Source organism: Chelmon rostratus, chromosome 5 (genome assembly GCF_017976325.1).
Source record: "Chelmon rostratus isolate fCheRos1 chromosome 5, fCheRos1.pri, whole genome shotgun sequence".
NCBI lineage: Eukaryota > Metazoa > Chordata > Actinopteri > Chaetodontiformes > Chaetodontidae > Chelmon > Chelmon rostratus.
In genome coordinates this window covers 8169814-8187279 of record NC_055662.1, presented here as the reverse complement: position 1 = coordinate 8187279, position 17466 = coordinate 8169814, and the positions used below count along the sequence as shown (strand labels likewise).

At 44.6% G+C, this 17466-nt stretch overlaps 1 protein-coding gene across 2 annotated transcripts in view; it reads right to left on the bottom strand.

Moving 5' to 3' along the window:
• The window catches only part of LOC121607207 (protein unc-13 homolog B-like), a 181070-nt gene that overhangs the window by 6106 nt on the left and 157498 nt on the right, over window positions 1-17466 (bottom strand). The window lies entirely within an intron of this gene.

The following is a 17466-nucleotide window of genomic DNA, read 5'->3' as shown; positions in this document are numbered from 1 at the left end:
AGTCTCTCGGTGAATGTATGCCTGAGCTACAGATGTTTGAAAAACTCCAATTTCAATCTTGTTTTTTTCGCCCGTCCCATTCATTTCTTATGGGAAATTTATCGCAGTTTTTCGCGTCTTACGACGCGAAAAACTGCGATCTGTGTCTGCTTCTCTCCTCTGCTTCATGTCTCTGTTAACATGAATTAATGAACTGAATCAATAAACATGAATGGAGCTAATGCTAACGGAGCTAACAGAGCTAACACTAATGGAGCGAACAGCTAACGGTGCGAATAGAGCTAACGGCGCTAACGCAACCAGAGCTAACTGTGCTAACAGAGCTAATAGAGCTAGCGGCGTTAACAAGGGGGCGGGGGGATGGGGTTTTCATTATGCATTTGTCTGTGTGTGTGTGTTTATGTATCTGTCGTTGTGTGTGACTGCGTATGTGTGTGTCTTCGTCTGTTTCTGTGGCTTTCTCCTTGTCTGTCTCTGTTGATCACCTCAGCTGTCTGTGTCTGCTTCTCTCCTCTGCTTCATGTCTCTGTTAACATGAATTAATGAACTGAATCAATAAACATGAATGGAGCTAATGCTAACGGAGCAAACAGAGCTAACACTAATGGAGCGAACAGCTAACGGTGCGAATAGAGCTAACGGCGCTAACGCAACCAGAGCTAACTGTGCTAACAGAGCTAATAGAGCTAGCAGCGTTAACAAGGGGGCGGGGGGATGGGGTTTTCATTATGCATTTGTCTGTGTGTGTGTGTTTATGTATCTGTCGTTGTGTGTGACTGCGTATGTGTGTGTCTTCGTCTGTTTCTGTGGCTTTCTCCTTGTCTGTCTCTGTTGATCACCTCAGCTGTCTGTGTCTGCTTCTCTCCTCTGCTTCATGTCTCTGTTAACATGAATTAATGAACTAAATCAATAAGCATGAATGGAGTTAATGCTAACAGAGCTAACAGAGCTAACACTAACGGAGCAAACACTAACGGAGCTAACAGCTAACGGCGCGAATAGAGCTAACGGCGCTAACGCTAACAGAGCTAACTGTGCTAACAGAGCTAATAGAGCTAACGGTGTTAACAAGGGGGCGGGGGGATGGGGTTTTCATTATGCATTTGTCGGTGTATGTGTGTTTATGTATCTGTCATTGTGTGTGACTGCGTATGTGTGTGTCTTCGTCTGTTTGTGTGTGTGTGTCTGCTTGAACTACACAAGCAGCCCAACCAGCTCCTACATGGAGATGTGTATAGTATATATGTGTCTGAATGTGTGTGTGTGTGTGTGTGTGTGTGCGTGTGTGCCTGTGTAACTTCTGCCCCACCTGCTGATAATTACCTCTCTACCTCTCCCACTTTTTACCTGTTCCTGTTCAGTTTTGACGTGCTGTTTTTAATCACTTTTTAGCTGTTGGTTAGCCCTTTTTGTGTGTGCATTTGTGTGACTACTGTCTCAACCTCTTTGGCAAAGAGCTTTGTGAAGCTGAGTTTAACTGCTTGTTGGACGGAGATTGTTTTCAAACAATGCCCTTGTTTTGACTGAGCTCGTTAAGATAATCATTCTCAGGCTTGTTGTCCTGCAGATGTGTGTGCGTGGGTTATTGACCGGTGTGTGTGTAAATGACAGTTACACCTGTTAACTGAAAAGCGACTTTTTCGCTGTCGGTTTCTTCCGAACAACTTGCGATTGTGTCAAAACCGTAGCTGCTATCAAAAAAACGATTACACTGTGAGATGCGGACAAGTCTGGGCCAGATGTACGTGTGTTTTATGTCCAGATATTCTTTAGAAAAATGACAAAATGGTCGACTTAAAAAGACTCTGCGACTCAGAGAACAGGAGTTTGTATTGTATGCAGTGAGATTTGGGTTCGGCGAACCTCCTGAACTAAATCCTCTGGTGAGAGAACCGTACCTCGTATCAGAGTGTACTATAGATCATCGGACTCCCGAGAACTTCCTGAGTCCGGCCATCTCCTCGTTTTATTCCTGACACAACAACTTTTCGTTTTATGGCGATCCAAAGACAGGAGGCATTTCTGCTTTGCTCACAAAACAGCTCTGAATTTTAACATGGGACTTAATGGGAGAACAGGAGGGCGCTGGCTGCACAAAACGTCTCACTATTTAAATTCAGTAAGTCTCTCGGCTTTTTCGAGGACATCACACGAAAGAGGACAAGTTTGTCTACAAACTGAGCCCAAAATTATGCGTGTAGAGTGTAATTTGTGGCCGTAGCGACGAGAAAACGAGAAGATTTTCAGATCGTTTTTAGACTCTGTGCCACTCTAGCACGCACTCTAGCACGAACATTCCGCGCAATACACACCCATTATAATCTCAAAATTTCCCGCCAAACGATCACTGTCATTGAACAGTGACTGATCAAAAACTATAGGACCAATCAAAATGTGGATGAACACACCAATAGACCAGACTTGGGTCTACATTTTAAAGTTGAAATGAAGTCTCTCGGTGAATGTATGCCTGAGCTACAGATGTTTGAAAAACTCCAATTTCAATCTTGTTTTTTTCGCCCGTCCCATTCATTTCTTATGGGAAATTTATCGCAGTTTTTCGCGTCTTACGACGCGAAAAACTGCGATAAATTTGAGAAAAGTAATAGCACACCGATCCCGAACAATACGCACGTTTTGATATATAATTTGCGAGGGTTTTCTCAAAGCTGTGGGACGAGTTTGAGGACGAAAACTTGGAGGAAGATGAAAAATAATAAGAAGAAGAAGAAGAAGAAGAAACGCGCGGGATAGTAATAAGTGACTCGGGGCTACGCCCCGAGTCACTGGCTCCTGCAGCTATTTCATAGCTGTAGGAGCCAGTGACTCGGGACGTTGCCCCGTGTCCCTAACTAGAAAATTCCCCCTGGGAAATTTTGAAAGGGACACGGGGTGCGTTCGAGCCGACAAAATTATCTACGTTTTAAAGTTTGAATGAAGTCTCTAGGAGAAACTATGGCGAAGCAGCGGACAATTGAAAAAGGCTGCAATTTGAGAAAACGGCAGATATCAGAGGTAGTCAGTCCCTGATTAATGAATTGCTCTCAGCTGTGTTTCTGTGGCTTTCTCCTTGTCTGTCTCTGTTGATCACCTCAGCTGTCTGTGTCTGCTTCTCTCCTCTGCTTCATGTCTCTGTTAACATGAATTAATGAACTGAATCAATAAACATGAATGGAGCTAATGCTAACGGAGCTAACAGAGCTAACACTAATGGAGCGAACAGCTAACGGTGCGAATAGAGCTAACGGCGCTAACGCAAACAGAGCTAACTGTGCTAACAGAGCTAATAGAGCTAGCGGCGTTAACAAGGGGGCGGGGGGATGGGGTTTTCATTATGCATTTGTCTGTGTGTGTGTGTTTATGTATCTGTCGTTGTGTGTGACTGCGTATGTGTGTGTCTTCGTCTGTTTCTGTGGCTTTCTCCTTGTCTGTCTCTGTTGATCACCTCAGCTGTCTGTGTCTGCTTCTCTCCTCTGCTTCATGTCTCTGTTAACATGAATTAATGAACTGAATCAATAAGCATGAATGGAGTTAATGCTAACAGAGCTAACAGAGCTAACACTAACGGAGCTAACACTAACGGAGCTAACAGCTAACGGCGCGAATAGAGCTAACGGCGCTAACGCTAACAGAGCTAACTGTGCTAACAGAGCTAATAGAGCTAACGGTGTTAACAAGGGGGCGGGGGGATGGGGTTTTCATTATGCATTTGTCTGTGTATGTGTGTTTATGTATCTGTCATTGTGTGTGACTGCGTATGTGTGTGTCTTCGTCTGTTTGTGTGTGTGTGTCTGCTTGAACTACACAAGCAGCCCAACCAGCTCCTACATGGAGATGTGTATAGTATATATGTGTCTGAATGTGTGTGTGTGTGTGTGTGTGCGTGTGTGCCTGTGTAACTTCTGCCCCACCTGCTGATAATTACCTCTCTACCTCTCCCACTTTTTACCTGTTCCTGTTCAGTTTTGACGTGCTGTTTTTAATCACTTTTTAGCTGTTGGTTAGCCCTGCTTGTGTGTGTGTTTGTGTGACTACTGTCTCAACCTTTTTGGCAAAGCGCTTGGTGAAGCTGAGTTTAACTGTTTGTTGGATGGAGATTGTTTTCAAACAATGCCCTTGTTTTGACTGAGCTCGTTAAGATAATCATTCTCAGGCTTGTTGTCCTGCAGATGTGTGTGCGTGGGTTATTGACCGGTGTGTGTGTAAATGACAGTTGCACCTGTTAAACTCCTCCCTTGAAAAGCGGCTTTTTCGCTGTCGGTTTCTTCCGAACAACTTGCGATTGTGTCAAAACCGTAGCTGCTATCAAAAAACCGATTACACTGTGAGATGCGGACAAGTCTGGGCCAGATGTACGTGTGTTTTATGTCCAGATATTCTTTAGAAAAATGACAAAATGGTCGACTTAAAAAGACTCTGCGACTCAGAGAACAGGAGTTTGTATTGTATGCAGTGAGATTTGGGTTCGGCGAACCTCCTGAACTAAATCCTCTGGTGAGAGAACCGTACCTCGTATCAGAGTGTACTATAGATCATCGGACTCCCGAGAACTTCCTGAGTCCGGCCATCTCCTCGTTTTATTCCTGACACAACAACTTTTCGTTTTATGGCGATCTAAAGACAGGAGGCATTTCTGCTTTGCTCACAAAACAGCTCTGAATTTTAACATGGGACTTAATGGGAGAACAGGAGGGCGCTGGCTGCACAAAACGTCTCACTATTTAAATTCAGTAAGTCTCTCAGCTTTTTCGAGGACATCACACGAAAGAGGACAAGTTTGTCTACAAAATGAGCCCAAAATTATGCGTGTAGAGTGTAATTTGTGGCCGTAGCGACGAGAAAAAGAGAAGATTTTCAGATCGTTTTTAGACTCTGTGCCACTCTAGCACGCACTCTAGCACGAACATTCCGCGCAATACACACCCATTATAATCTCAAAATTTCCCTCCAAACGATCACTGTCATTGAACAGTGACTGATCAAAAACTATAGGACCAATCAAAATGTGGATGAACACACCAATAGACCAGACTTGGGTCTACATTTTAAAGTTGAAATGAAGTCTCTCGGTGAATGTATGCCTGAGCTACAGATGTTTGAAAAACTCCAATTTCAATCTTGTTTTTTTCGGCCGTCCCATTCATTTCTTATGGGAAATTTATCGCAGTTTTTCGCGTCTTACGACGCGAAAAACTGCGATAAATTTGAGAAAAGTAATAGCACACCGATCCCGAACAATACACACGTTTTGATATATAATTTGCGAGGGTTTTCTCAAAGCTGCGGGGCGAGTTTGAGGACGAAAACTTGGAGGAAGATGAAAAATAATAATAACTAGAAAATTCCCTCTGGGAAATTTTGAAAGGGACACGGGGTGTGTTCGAGCCGACAAAATTATCTACGTTTTAAAGTTTGAATGAAGTCTCTAGGAGAAACTATGGCGAAGCAGCGGACAATTGAAAAAGGCTGCAAATTGAGAAAACGGCAGATATCAGAGGTAGTCAGTCCCTGATTAATGAATTGCTCTCAGCTGTGTTTCTGTGGCTTTCTCCTTGTCTGTCTCTGTTGATCACCTCAGCTGTCTGTGTCTGCTTCTCTCCTCTGCTTCATGTCTCTGTTAACATGAATTAATGAACTGAATCAATAAACATGAATGGAGCTAATGCTAACGGAGCTAACAGAGCTAACACTAACTGAGCTAACAGCTAAAGGTGCGAATATAGCTAACGGCGCTAGCGCTAACAGAGCTAACTGTGCTAACAGAGCTAACAGAGCTAACGGCGTTAACAAGGGGGCGGGGGGATGGGGTTTTCATTATGCATTTGTCTGTGTGTGTGTGTTTATGTATCTGTCGTTGTGTGTGACTGCGTATGTGTGTGTCTTCGTCTGTTTGTGTGTGTGTGTCTGCTTGAACTACACAAGCAGCCCAACCAGCTCCTACATGGAGATGTGTCTGGTATATGTGTGTCTGAATGTGTGTGTGTGTGTGTGTTTGTTTGTGTGCGTGTGTAACTTCTGCCCCACCTGCTGATAATTACCTCTCTACCTCTCCCACTTTTTACCTGTTCCTGTTCAGTTTTGACGTGCTTGTTTTTAATCACTTTTTAGCTGTTGGTTAGCCCTGCTTGTGTGTGTGTTTGTGTGACTACTGTCTCAACCTTTTTGGCAAAGCGCTTGGTGAAGCTGAGTTTAACTGTTTGTTGGATGGAGATTGTTTTCAAACAATGCCCTTGTTTTGACTGAGCTCGTTAAGATAATCATTCTCAGGCTTGTTGTCCTGCAGATGTGTGTGCGTGGGTTATTGACCGGTGTGTGTGTAAATGACAGTTGCACCTGTTAAACTCTTCCCTTGAAAAGCGGCTTTTTCGCTGTCGGTTTCTTCCGAACAACTTGCAATTGTGTCAAAACCGTAGCTGCTATCAAAAAACCGATTACACTGTGAGATGCGGACAAGTCTGGGCCAGATGTACGTGTGTTTTATGTCCAGATATTCTTTAGAAAAATGACAAAATGGTCGACTTAAAAAGACTCTGCGACTCAGAGAACAGGAGTTTGTATTGTATGCAGTGAGATTTGGGTTCGGCGAACCTCCTGAACTAAATCCTCTGGTGAGAGAACCGTACCTCGTATCAGAGTGTACTATAGATCATCGGACTCCCGAGAACTTCCTGAGTCCGGCCATCTCCTCGTTTTATTCCTGACACAACAACTTTTCGTTTTATGGCGATCTAAAGACAGGAGGCATTTCTGCTTTGCTCACAAAACAGCTCTGAATTTTAACATGGGACTTAATGGGAGAACAGGAGGGCGCTGGCTGCACAAAACGTCTCACTATTTAAATTCAGTAAGTCTCTCGGCTTTTTCGAGGACATCACACGAAAGAGGACAAGTTTGTCTACAAACTGAGCCCAAAATTATGCGTGTAGAGTGTAATTTGTGGCCGTAGCGACGAGAAAACGAGAAGATTTTCAGATCGTTTTTAGACTCTGTGCCACTCTAGCACGCACTCTAGCACGAACATTCCGCGCAATACACACCCATTATAATCTCAAAATTTCCCGCCAAACGATCACTGTCATTGAACAGTGACTGATCAAAAACTATAGGACCAATCAAAATGTGGATGAACACACCAATAGACCAGACTTGGGTCTACATTTTAAAGTTGAAATGAAGTCTCTCGGTGAATGTATGCCTGAGCTACAGATGTTTGAAAAACTCCAATTTCAATCTTGTTTTTTTCGCCCGTCCCATTCATTTCTTATGGGAAATTTATCGCAGTTTTTCGCGTCTTACGACGCGAAAAACTGCGATAAATTTGAGAAAAGTAATAGCACACCGATCCCGAACAATACGCACGTTTTGATATATAATTTGCGAGGGTTTTCTCAAAGCTGTGGGACGAGTTTGAGGACGAAAACTTGGAGGAAGATGAAAAATAATAACTAGAAAATTCCCCCTGGGAAATTTTGAAAGGGACACGGGGTGTGTTCGAGCCGACAAAATTATCTACGTTTTAAAGTTTGAATGAAGTCTCTAGGACAAAGTATGGCCGAGCAGCGGACAATTGAAAAAGGCTGAAATTTGAGGAAATTTCCCCATTCATTTCTTATGGGAAATTTATCGCAGTTGTTCGCGTCTTACGTCGGCCTTCGATGGTCATAGCTCGAAAACCGTAAGAGATATCAAAATGTGCCGAGGGTCATTTGGAGCCGACAAAATTATCTACGTTTTAAAGTTTGAATGAAGTCTCTAGGAGAAACTATGGCGAAGCAGCGGACAATTGAAAAAGGCTGCAATGTGAGAAAACGGCAGATATCAGAGGCAGTCAGTCCCTGATTAATGAATTGCTCTCAGCTGTGTTTCTGTGGCTTTCTCCTTGTCTGTCTCTGTTGATCACCTCAGCTGTCTGTGTCTGCTTCTCTCCTCTGCTTCATGTCTCTGTTAACATGAATTAATGAACTGAATCAATAAACATGAATGGAGCTAATGCTAACGGAGCTAACAGAGCTAACACTAATGGAGCGAACAGCTAACGGTGCGAATAGAGCTAACGGCGCTAACGCAACCAGAGCTAACTGTGCTAACAGAGCTAATAGAGCTAGCGGCGTTAACAAGGGGGCGGGGGGATGGGGTTTTCATTATGCATTTGTCTGTGTGTGTGTGTTTATGTATCTGTCGTTGTGTGTGACTGCGTATGTGTGTGTCTTCGTCTGTTTCTGTGGCTTTCTCCTTGTCTGTCTCTTTTGATCACCTCAACTGTCTGTGTCTGCTTCTCTCCTCTGCTTCATGTCTCTGTTAACATGAATTAATGAACTGAATCAATAAGCATGAATGGAGTTAATGCTAACAGAGCTAACAGAGCTAACACTAACGGAGCTAACACTAACGGAGCTAACACTAACGGAGCTAACGGCTAACGGCGCGAATAGAGCTAACGGTGCTAACGCTAACAGAGCTAACTGTGCTAACAGAGCTAATAGAGCTAACGGTGTTAACAAGGGGGCGGGGGGATGGGGTTTTCATTATGCATTTGTCTGTGTGTGTGTGTTTATGTATCTGTCATTGTGTGTGACTGCGTATGTGTGTGTCTTCGTCTGTTTGTGTGTGTGTGTCTGCTTGAACTACACAAGCAGCCCAACCAGCTCCTACATGGAGATGTGTATAGTATATATGTGTCTGAATGTGTGTGTGTGTGTGTGTGTGTGTGCGTGTGTGCCTGTGTAACTTCTGCCCCACCTGCTGATAATTACCTCTCTACCTCTCCCACTTTTTACCTGTTCCTGTTCAGTTTTGACGTGCTGTTTTAAATCACTTTTTAGCTGTTGGTTAGCCCTGCTTGTGTGTGCATTTGTGTGACTACTGTCTCAACCTCTTTGGCAAAGAGCTTTGTGAAGCTGAGTTTAACTGCTTGTTGGACGGAGATTGTTTTCAAACAATGCCCTTGTTTTGACTGAGCTCGTTAAGATAATCATTCTCAGGCTTGTTGTCCTGCAGATGTGTGTGCGTGGGTTATTGACCGGTGTGTGTGTAAATGAGTTACACCTGTTAACTGAAAAGCGGCTTTTTCGCTGTCGGTTTCTTCCGAACAACTTGCGATTGTGTCAAAACCGTAGCTGCTATCAAAAAAACGATTACACTGTGAGATGCGGACAAGTCTGGGCCAGATGTACGTGTGTTTTATGTCCAGATATTCTTTAGAAAAATGACAAAATGGTCGACTTAAAAAGACTCTGCGACTCAGAGAACAGGAGTTTGTATTGTATGCAGTGAGATTTGGGTTCGGCGAACCTCCCGAACTAAATCCTCTGGTGAGAGAACCGTACCTCGTATCAGAGTGTACTATAGATCATCGGACTCCCGAGAACTTCCTGAGTCCGAATATCATCTCGTTTTATTCCTGAGACAACAACTTTTCGTTTTATGGCGATGTAAAGACAGGAGGCATTTATGCTTTTCTCACAAAACAGCTCTGAATTTTTACATTGGAGTCAATGGGAGAGCTAGAGGGAGGTGGCTACACAAAAAGCCTCACTATTTAAATTCAGTAAGTCTCTCGGCTTTTTCGAGGACATCACATGAAAGAGGACAAGTTTGTCTACAAAAGATCCCAAAATTATGTGTCTCCTATTCACCGTTTGTATTTTACGGCAATTTTAGAAACACATTTCAGGCGATTTTTCACCGGCTGTCTCACTCTAACTTATGACATCACCCACTGTAGAGGGAGAGATTCTGAGCATTTTTGTGAGAAACTTGATGGTCTTCAGATGGTCATAGCTCGAAAACCGTAAGAGATATCAAAAAATGTGCCGGTATTAATTTTGAGCTGACAAATTTATCTACGTTTTAAACTTTGAATGAAGTCTCTAGGACAAAGTATGGCCGAGCTGCGGACAATTGAAAAAGGCTGAAATTTGAGGAAATTTCCCCATTCATTTCTTATGGGAAAGTCTTCGCAGTTGTTCGCGTCTTACGTCGGCCTTCGATGGTCATAGTTCGAAAACCGTAAGAGATATCAAAATGTGCCGAGGGTCATTTGGAGCCGACAAAATTATCTACGTTTTAAAGTTCAAATGAAGTCTCTCGGTGAATGTATGCCTGAGCTACAGACGTTTGAAAAACTCCAATTTCCATCTTTTTTTTTTCGCCCGTCCCATTCATTCTTATGGGAAATTTATCGCAGTTTTTCGCGTCTTACGACGCGAAAAACTGCGATAAATTTGAGAAAAGTAATAGCACACCGATCCTGATCAAACCGCACGTTTTGATATATAATTTGCAAGGGTTTTCTCAAAGCTGCGGGGCGAGTTCAGGGACAAAAATTTGGAGGATGATGAAAAATAATAATAATAAGAAGAAACGCGCGGGATAGTAATAAGTGACTCGGGGCTACGCCCCGAGTCACTGGCTCCTGCAGCAGAGCTGCAGGAGCCAGTGCCTCGGAGCGTGCCCCGTGTCCCTAATAAGAAGAAGAAGAAACGCGCGGGATAGTAATAAGTGACTCGGGGCTACGCCCCGAGTCACTGGCTCCTGAAGCTATGAAATAGCTGTAGGAGCCAGTGACTCGGGACGTTGCCCCGTGTCCCTAATAAGAAGAAGAAGAAGAAGAAGAAACGCGCGGGATAGTAATAAGTGACTCGGGGCTACGCCCCGAGTCACTGGCTCCTGCAGCTATTTCATAGCTGTAGGAGCCAGTGACTCGGGACGTTGCCCCGTGTCCCTAATAAGAAGAAGAAGAAACGCGCGGGATAGTAATAAGTGACTCGGGGCTACGCCCCGAGTCACTGGCTCCTGCAGCTATTTCATAGCTGTAGGAGCCAGTGCCTCGGAGCGTGCCCCGTGTCCCTAATAAGAAGAAACGCGTGGGATAGTAATAAGTGACTCGGGGCTATGCCCCGAGTCACTGGCTCCTGCAGCAGAGCTGCAGGAGCCAGTGCCTCGGAGCGTGCCCCGTGTCCCTAATAATAAGAAGAAGAAGAAACGCGCGGGATAGTAATAAGTGACTCGGGGCGTAGCCCCGAGTCACTGGCTCCTGCAGCTATTTCATAGCTGTAGGAGCCAGTGACTCGGGACGTTGCCCCGTGTCCCTAACTAGAAAATTCCCCCTGGGAAATTTTGAAAGGGACACGGGGTGCGTTCGAGCCGACAAAATTATCTACGTTTTAAAGTTTGAATGAAGTCTCTAGGAGAAACTATGGCGAAGCAGCGGACAATTGAAAAAGGCTGCAATGTGAGAAAACTGCAGATATCAGAGGTAGTCAGTCCCTGATTAATGAATTGCTCTCAGCTGTGTTTCTGTGGCTTTCTCCTTGTCTGTCTCTGTTGATCACCTCAGCTGTCTGTGTCTGCTTCTCTCCTCTGCTTCATGTCTCTGTTAACATGAATTAATGAACTGAATCAATAAACATGAATGGAGCTAATGCTGACGGAGCTAACAGAGCTAACACTAACGGAGCTAACAGCTAGCGGTGCGAATAGAGCTAACGGCGCTAACGCTAACAGAGCTAACTGTGCTAACAGAGCTAATAACGGCGTTAACAAGGGGGCGGGGGGATGGGGTTTTCATTATGCATTTGTCTGTGTGTGTGTGTTTATGTATCTGTCATTGTGTGTGACTGCGTATGTGTGTGTCTTCGTCTGTTTGTGTGTGTGTGTCTGCTTGAACTACACAAGCAGCCCAACCAGCTCCTACATGGAGATGTGTCTGGTATATGTGTGTCTGAATGTGTGTGTGTGTGTGTGTTTGTTTGTGTGCGTGTGTAACTTCTGCCCCACCTGCTGATAATTACCTCTCTACCTCTCCCACTTTTTACCTGTTCCTGTTCAGTTTTGACGTGCTTGTTTTTAATCACTTTTTAGCTGTTGGTTAGCCCTGCTTGTGTGTGCGTTTGTGTGACTACTGTCTCAACCTTTTTGGCAAAGCGCTTGGTGAAGCTGAGTTTAACTGTTTGTTGGACGGAGATTGTTTTCAAACAATGCCCTTGTTTTGACTGAGCTCGTTAAGATAATCATTCTCAGGCTTGTTGTCCTGCAGATGTGTGTGCGTGGGTTATTGACCGGTGTGTGTGTAAATGACAGTTACACCTGTAAACTGAAAAGCGGCTTTTTCGCTGTCGGTTTCTTCCGAACAACTTGCGATTGTGTCAAAACCGTAGCTGCTATCAAAAAACCGATTACACTGTGAGATGCGGACAAGTCTGGGCCAGATGTACGTGTGTTTTATGTCCAGATATTCTTTAGAAAAATGACAAAATGGTCGACTTAAAAAGACTCTGCCACTCAGAGAACAGGAGTTTGTATTGTATGCAGTGAGATTTGGGTTCGGCGAACCTCCTGAACTAAATCCTCTGGTGAGAGAACCGTACCTCGTATCAGAGTGTACTATAGATCATCGGACTCCCGAGAACTTCCTGAGTCCGACCATCATCTCGTTTTATTCCTGACACAACAACTTTTCGTTTTATGGCGATCTAAAGACAGGAGGCATTTCTGCTTTGCTCACAAAACAGCTCTGAATTTTAACATGGGACTTAATGGGAGAACAGGAGGGCGCTGGCTGCACAAAACGTCTCACTATTTAAATTCAGTAAGTCTCTCGGCTTTTTCGAGGACATCACACGAAAGAGGACAAGTTTGTCTACAAACTGATCCCAAAATTATGCGTGTAGAGTGTAATTTGTGGCCGTAGCGACGAGAAAAAGAGAAGATTTTCAGATCGCTTTTAGACTCTGTGCCACTCTAGCACGCACTCTAGCACGAACATTCCGCGCAATACACACCCATTATAATCTCAAAATTTCCCTCCAAACGATCACTGTCATTGAACAGTGACTGATCAAAAACTATAGGACCAATCAAAATGTGGATGAACACACCAATAGACCAGACTTGGGTCTACATTTTAAAGTTGAAATGAAGTCTCTCGGTGAATGTATGCCTGAGCTACAGATGTTTGAAAAACTCCAATTTCAATCTTGTTTTTTTCACCCGTCCCATTCATTTCTTATGGGAAATTTATCGCAGTTTTTCGCGTCTTACGACGCGAAAAACTGCGATAAATTTGAGAAAAGTAATAGCACACCGATCCCGAACAATACGCACGTTTTGATATATAATTTGCGAGGGTTTTCTCAAAGCTGCGGGGCGAGTTAAGGGACGAAAACTTGGAGGAGGATGAAAAATAACTAGAAAATTCCCCCTGGGAAATTTTGAAAGGGACACGGGGTGCGTTCGAGCCGACAAAATTATCTACGTTTTGAAGTTTGAATGAAGTCTCTAGGACAAAGTATGGCCGAGCAGCGGACAATTGAAAAAGGCTGAAATTTGAGGAAATTTCCCCATTCATTTCTTATGGGAAATTTATCGCAGTTGTTTGCGTCTTACGTCGGCCTTCGATGGTCATAGCTCGAAAACCGTAAGAGATATCAAAATGTGCCGAGGGTCATTTTGAGCCGACAAAATTATCTACGTTTTAAAGTTTGAATGAAGTCTCTAGGAGAAACTATGGCGAAGCAGCGGACAATTGAAAAAGGCTGCAATGTGAGAAAACGGCAGATATCAGAGGTAGTCAGTCCCTGATTAATGAATTGCTCTCAGCTGTGTTTCTGTGGCTTTCTCCTTGTCTGTCTCTGTTGATCACCTCAGCTGTCTGTGTCTGCTTCTCTCCTCTGCTTCATGTCTCTGTTAACATGAATTAATGAACTGAATCAATAAACATGAATGGAGCTAATGCTAACGGAGCTAACAGAGCTAACACTAACGGAGCTAACAGCTAACGGTGCGAATAGAGCTAACGGCGCTAACGCTAACAGAGCTAACTGTGCTAACAGAGCTAATAGAGCTAACGGCGTTAACAAGGGGGCGGGGGGATGGGGTTTTCATTATGCATTTGTCTGTGTGTGTGTGTTTATGTATCTGTCATTGTGTGTGACTGCGTATGTGTGTGTCTTCGTCTGTTTGTGTGTGTGTGTCTGCTTGAACTACACAAGCAGCCCAATCTGCTCCTACATGGAGATGTGTATGGTATATGTGTGTCTGAATGTGTGTGTGTGTGTGTGTGCGTGCGTGTGTGCCTGTGTAACTTCCTCCCCACCTGCTGATAATTACCTCTGCACCTCTCCCACTGTTTACCTGTTCCTGTTCAGTTTTGACGTGCTGTTTTTAATCACTTTTTAGCTGTTGGTTAGCCCTTTTTGTGTGTGTGTTTGTGTGACTACTGTCTCAACCTTTTTGCGAAACTGCTTTCTGAAGCTGAGTTTAACTGTTTGTTGGACGGAGATTGTTTTCAAACAATGCCCTTGTTTTGACTGAGCTCGTTAAGATAATCACTCTCAGGCTGGTTGTCCTGCAGATGTGTGTGCGTGGGTTATTGACCGGTGTGTGTGTAAATGACAGTTGCACCTGTTAAACTCTTCCCTTGAAAAGCGGCTTTTTCGCTGTCGGTTTCTTCCGAACAACTTGCGATTGTGTCAAAACCGTAGCTGCTATCAAAAAACCGATTACACTGTGAGATGCGGACAAGTCTGGGCCAGATGTACGTGTGTTTTATGTCCAGATATTCTTTAGAAAAATGACAAAATGGTCGACTTAAAAAGACTCTGCCACTCAGAGAACAGGAGTTTGTATTGTATGCAGTGAGATTTGGGTTCGGCGAACCTCCTGAACTAAATCCTCTGGTGAGAGAACCGTACCTCGTATCAGAGTGTACTATAGATCATCGGACTCCCGAGAACTTCCTGAGTCCGACCATCATCTCGTTTTATTCCTGACACAACAACTTTTCGTTTTATGGCGATCTAAAGACAGGAGGCATTTCTGCTTTGCTCACAAAACAGCTCTGAATTTTAACATGGGACTTAATGGGAGAACAGGAGGGCGCTGGCTGCACAAAACGTCTCACTATTTAAATTCAGTAAGTCTCTCGGCTTTTTCGAGGACATCACACGAAAGAGGACAAGTTTGTCTACAAACTGATCCCAAAATTATGCGTGTAGAGTGTAATTTGTGGCCGTAGCGACGAGAAAAAGAGAAGATTTTCAGATCGTTTTTAGACTCTGTGCCACTCTAGCACGCACTCTAGCACGAACATTCCGCGCAATACACACCCATTATAATCTCAAAATTTCCCGCCAAACGATCACTGTCATTGAACAGTGACTGATCAAAAACTATAGGACCAATAAAAATGTGGATGAACACACCAATAGACCAGACTTGGGTCTACATTTTAAAGTTGAAATGAAGTCTCTCGGTGAATGTATGCCTGAGCTACAGATGTTTGAAAAACTCCAATTTCAATCTTGTTTTTTTCGCCCGTCCCATTCATTTCTTATGGGAAATTTATCGCAGTTTTTCGCGTCTTACGACGCGAAAAACTGCTATAAATTTGAGAAAAGTAATAGCACACCGATCCCGAACAATACGCACGTTTTGATATATAATTTGCGAGGGTTTTCTCAAAGCTGTGGGACGAGTTTGAGGACGAAAACTTGGAGGAAGATGAAAAATAATAAGAAGAAGAAGAAGAAGAAACGCGCGGGATAGTAATAAGTGACTCGGGGCTACGCCCCGAGTCACTGGCTCCTGCAGCTATTTCATAGCTGTAGGAGCCAGTGACTCGGAGCGTGCCCCGTGTCCCTAATAAGAAGAAGAAGAAGAAGAAGAAGAAACGCGCGGGATAGTAATAAGTGACTCGGGGCTACGCCCCGAGTCACTGGCTCCTGCAGCTATTTCATAGCTGTAGGAGCCAGTGACTCGGGACGTTGCCCCGTGTCCCTAATAAGAAGAAGAAGAAGAAACGCGCGGGATAGTAATAAGTGACTCGGGGCTACGCCCCGAGTCACTGGCTCCTGCAGCTATGAAATAGCTGTAGGAGCCAGTGACTCGGGACGTTGCCCCGTGTCCCTAATAAGAAGAAGAAGAAGAAACGCGCGGGATAGTAATAAGTGACTCGGGGCTACGCCCCGAGTCACTGGCTCCTGCAGCTATTTCATAGCTGTAGGAGCCAGTGACTCGGGACGTTGCCCCGTGTCCCTAATAAGAAGAAACACGCGGGATAGTAATAAGTGACTCGGGGCTACGCCCGAGTCACTGGCAGCTATTTCATAGCTGTAGGAGCCAGTGACTCGGGACGTTGCCCCGTGTCCCTAATAATAATAATAATAATACGCCCCGAGTCACTGGCTCCTGCAGCTCTGCTGCAGTGCCTCCTGCAGCCTCCTGCAGCTATGAAATAGCTGTAGGAGCCAGTGACTCGGGACGTTGCCCCGTGTCCCTAATAAGAAGAAACGCGCGGGATAGTAATATCCCGCGCGTTGACTCGGGACGTTGGGACGTTGCCCCCGACTCGGGACGTTGCCCCGTGTCCCTAATAAATTTAACACACCAATGATCTCTCATCGATACATCTACTCTGACTGTGAACTTCATCAACAGCCTCCTTCTTTAATTGACTGAAGAAACACATTTCAGAGACTTCTACTGTGTGAGCAGCTACGCCCCGAGTCACTGGCTCCTGCAGCTATGAGCAGCTCTAGAACAGCAGTTTGTGGTTAAGCTCAACAGGGCGTAGCCCCCGAGTCACTTATTACTATCCCGCGTGACTCGGGACGTTGCCCCGTGTCCCTAATAAATTTAACACACCAATGATCTCTCATCGATACATCTACTCTGACTGTGAACTTCATCAACAGCCTCCTTCTTTAATTGACTGAAGAAACACATTTCAGAGACTTCTACTGTGTGAGCAGCTACGCCCCGAGTCACTGGCTCCTGCAGCTATGAAATAGCTGTAGGAGCCAGTGACTCGGGACGTTGCCCCGTGTCCCTAATAAGAAGAAGAAGAAGAAGAAGAAACGCGCGGGATAGTAATAAGTGACTCGGAGCGTGCCCCGTGTCCCTAATAATAAGAAGAAACGCGCGGGATAGTAATAAGTGACTCGGGGCTGCGCCCCGTGTCCCTAATAATAAGAAGAAGAAACGCGCGGGATAGTAATAAGTGACTCGGGGCAACGTCCCGAGTCACTGGCTCCTACAGCTATTTCATAGCTGCAGGAGCCAGTGACTCGGGGCGTAGCCCCGTGTCCCTAATAATAATAAGAAGAAGAAGAAACGCGCGGGATAGTAATAAGTGACTATCGTCCCGAGTCACTGGCTCCTGCAGCTATGAAATAGCTGTAGGAGCCAGTGACTCGGGACGTTGCCCCGTGTCCCTAATAAATTTAACACACCAATGATCTCTCATCGATACATCTACTCTGACTGTGAACTTCATCAACAGCCTCCTTCTTTAATTGACTGAAGAAACACATTTCAGAGACTTCTACTGTGTGAGCAGCTCTAGAACAGCAGTTTGTGGTTAAGCTCAACAGTCACTGATGAGGGAGAGGAACACGTCCTGGATTTACTTTCAACATTGAAATTTTACCCAGTCTTTAAACTGCCGGCTTTATGCAACCTCCTGCA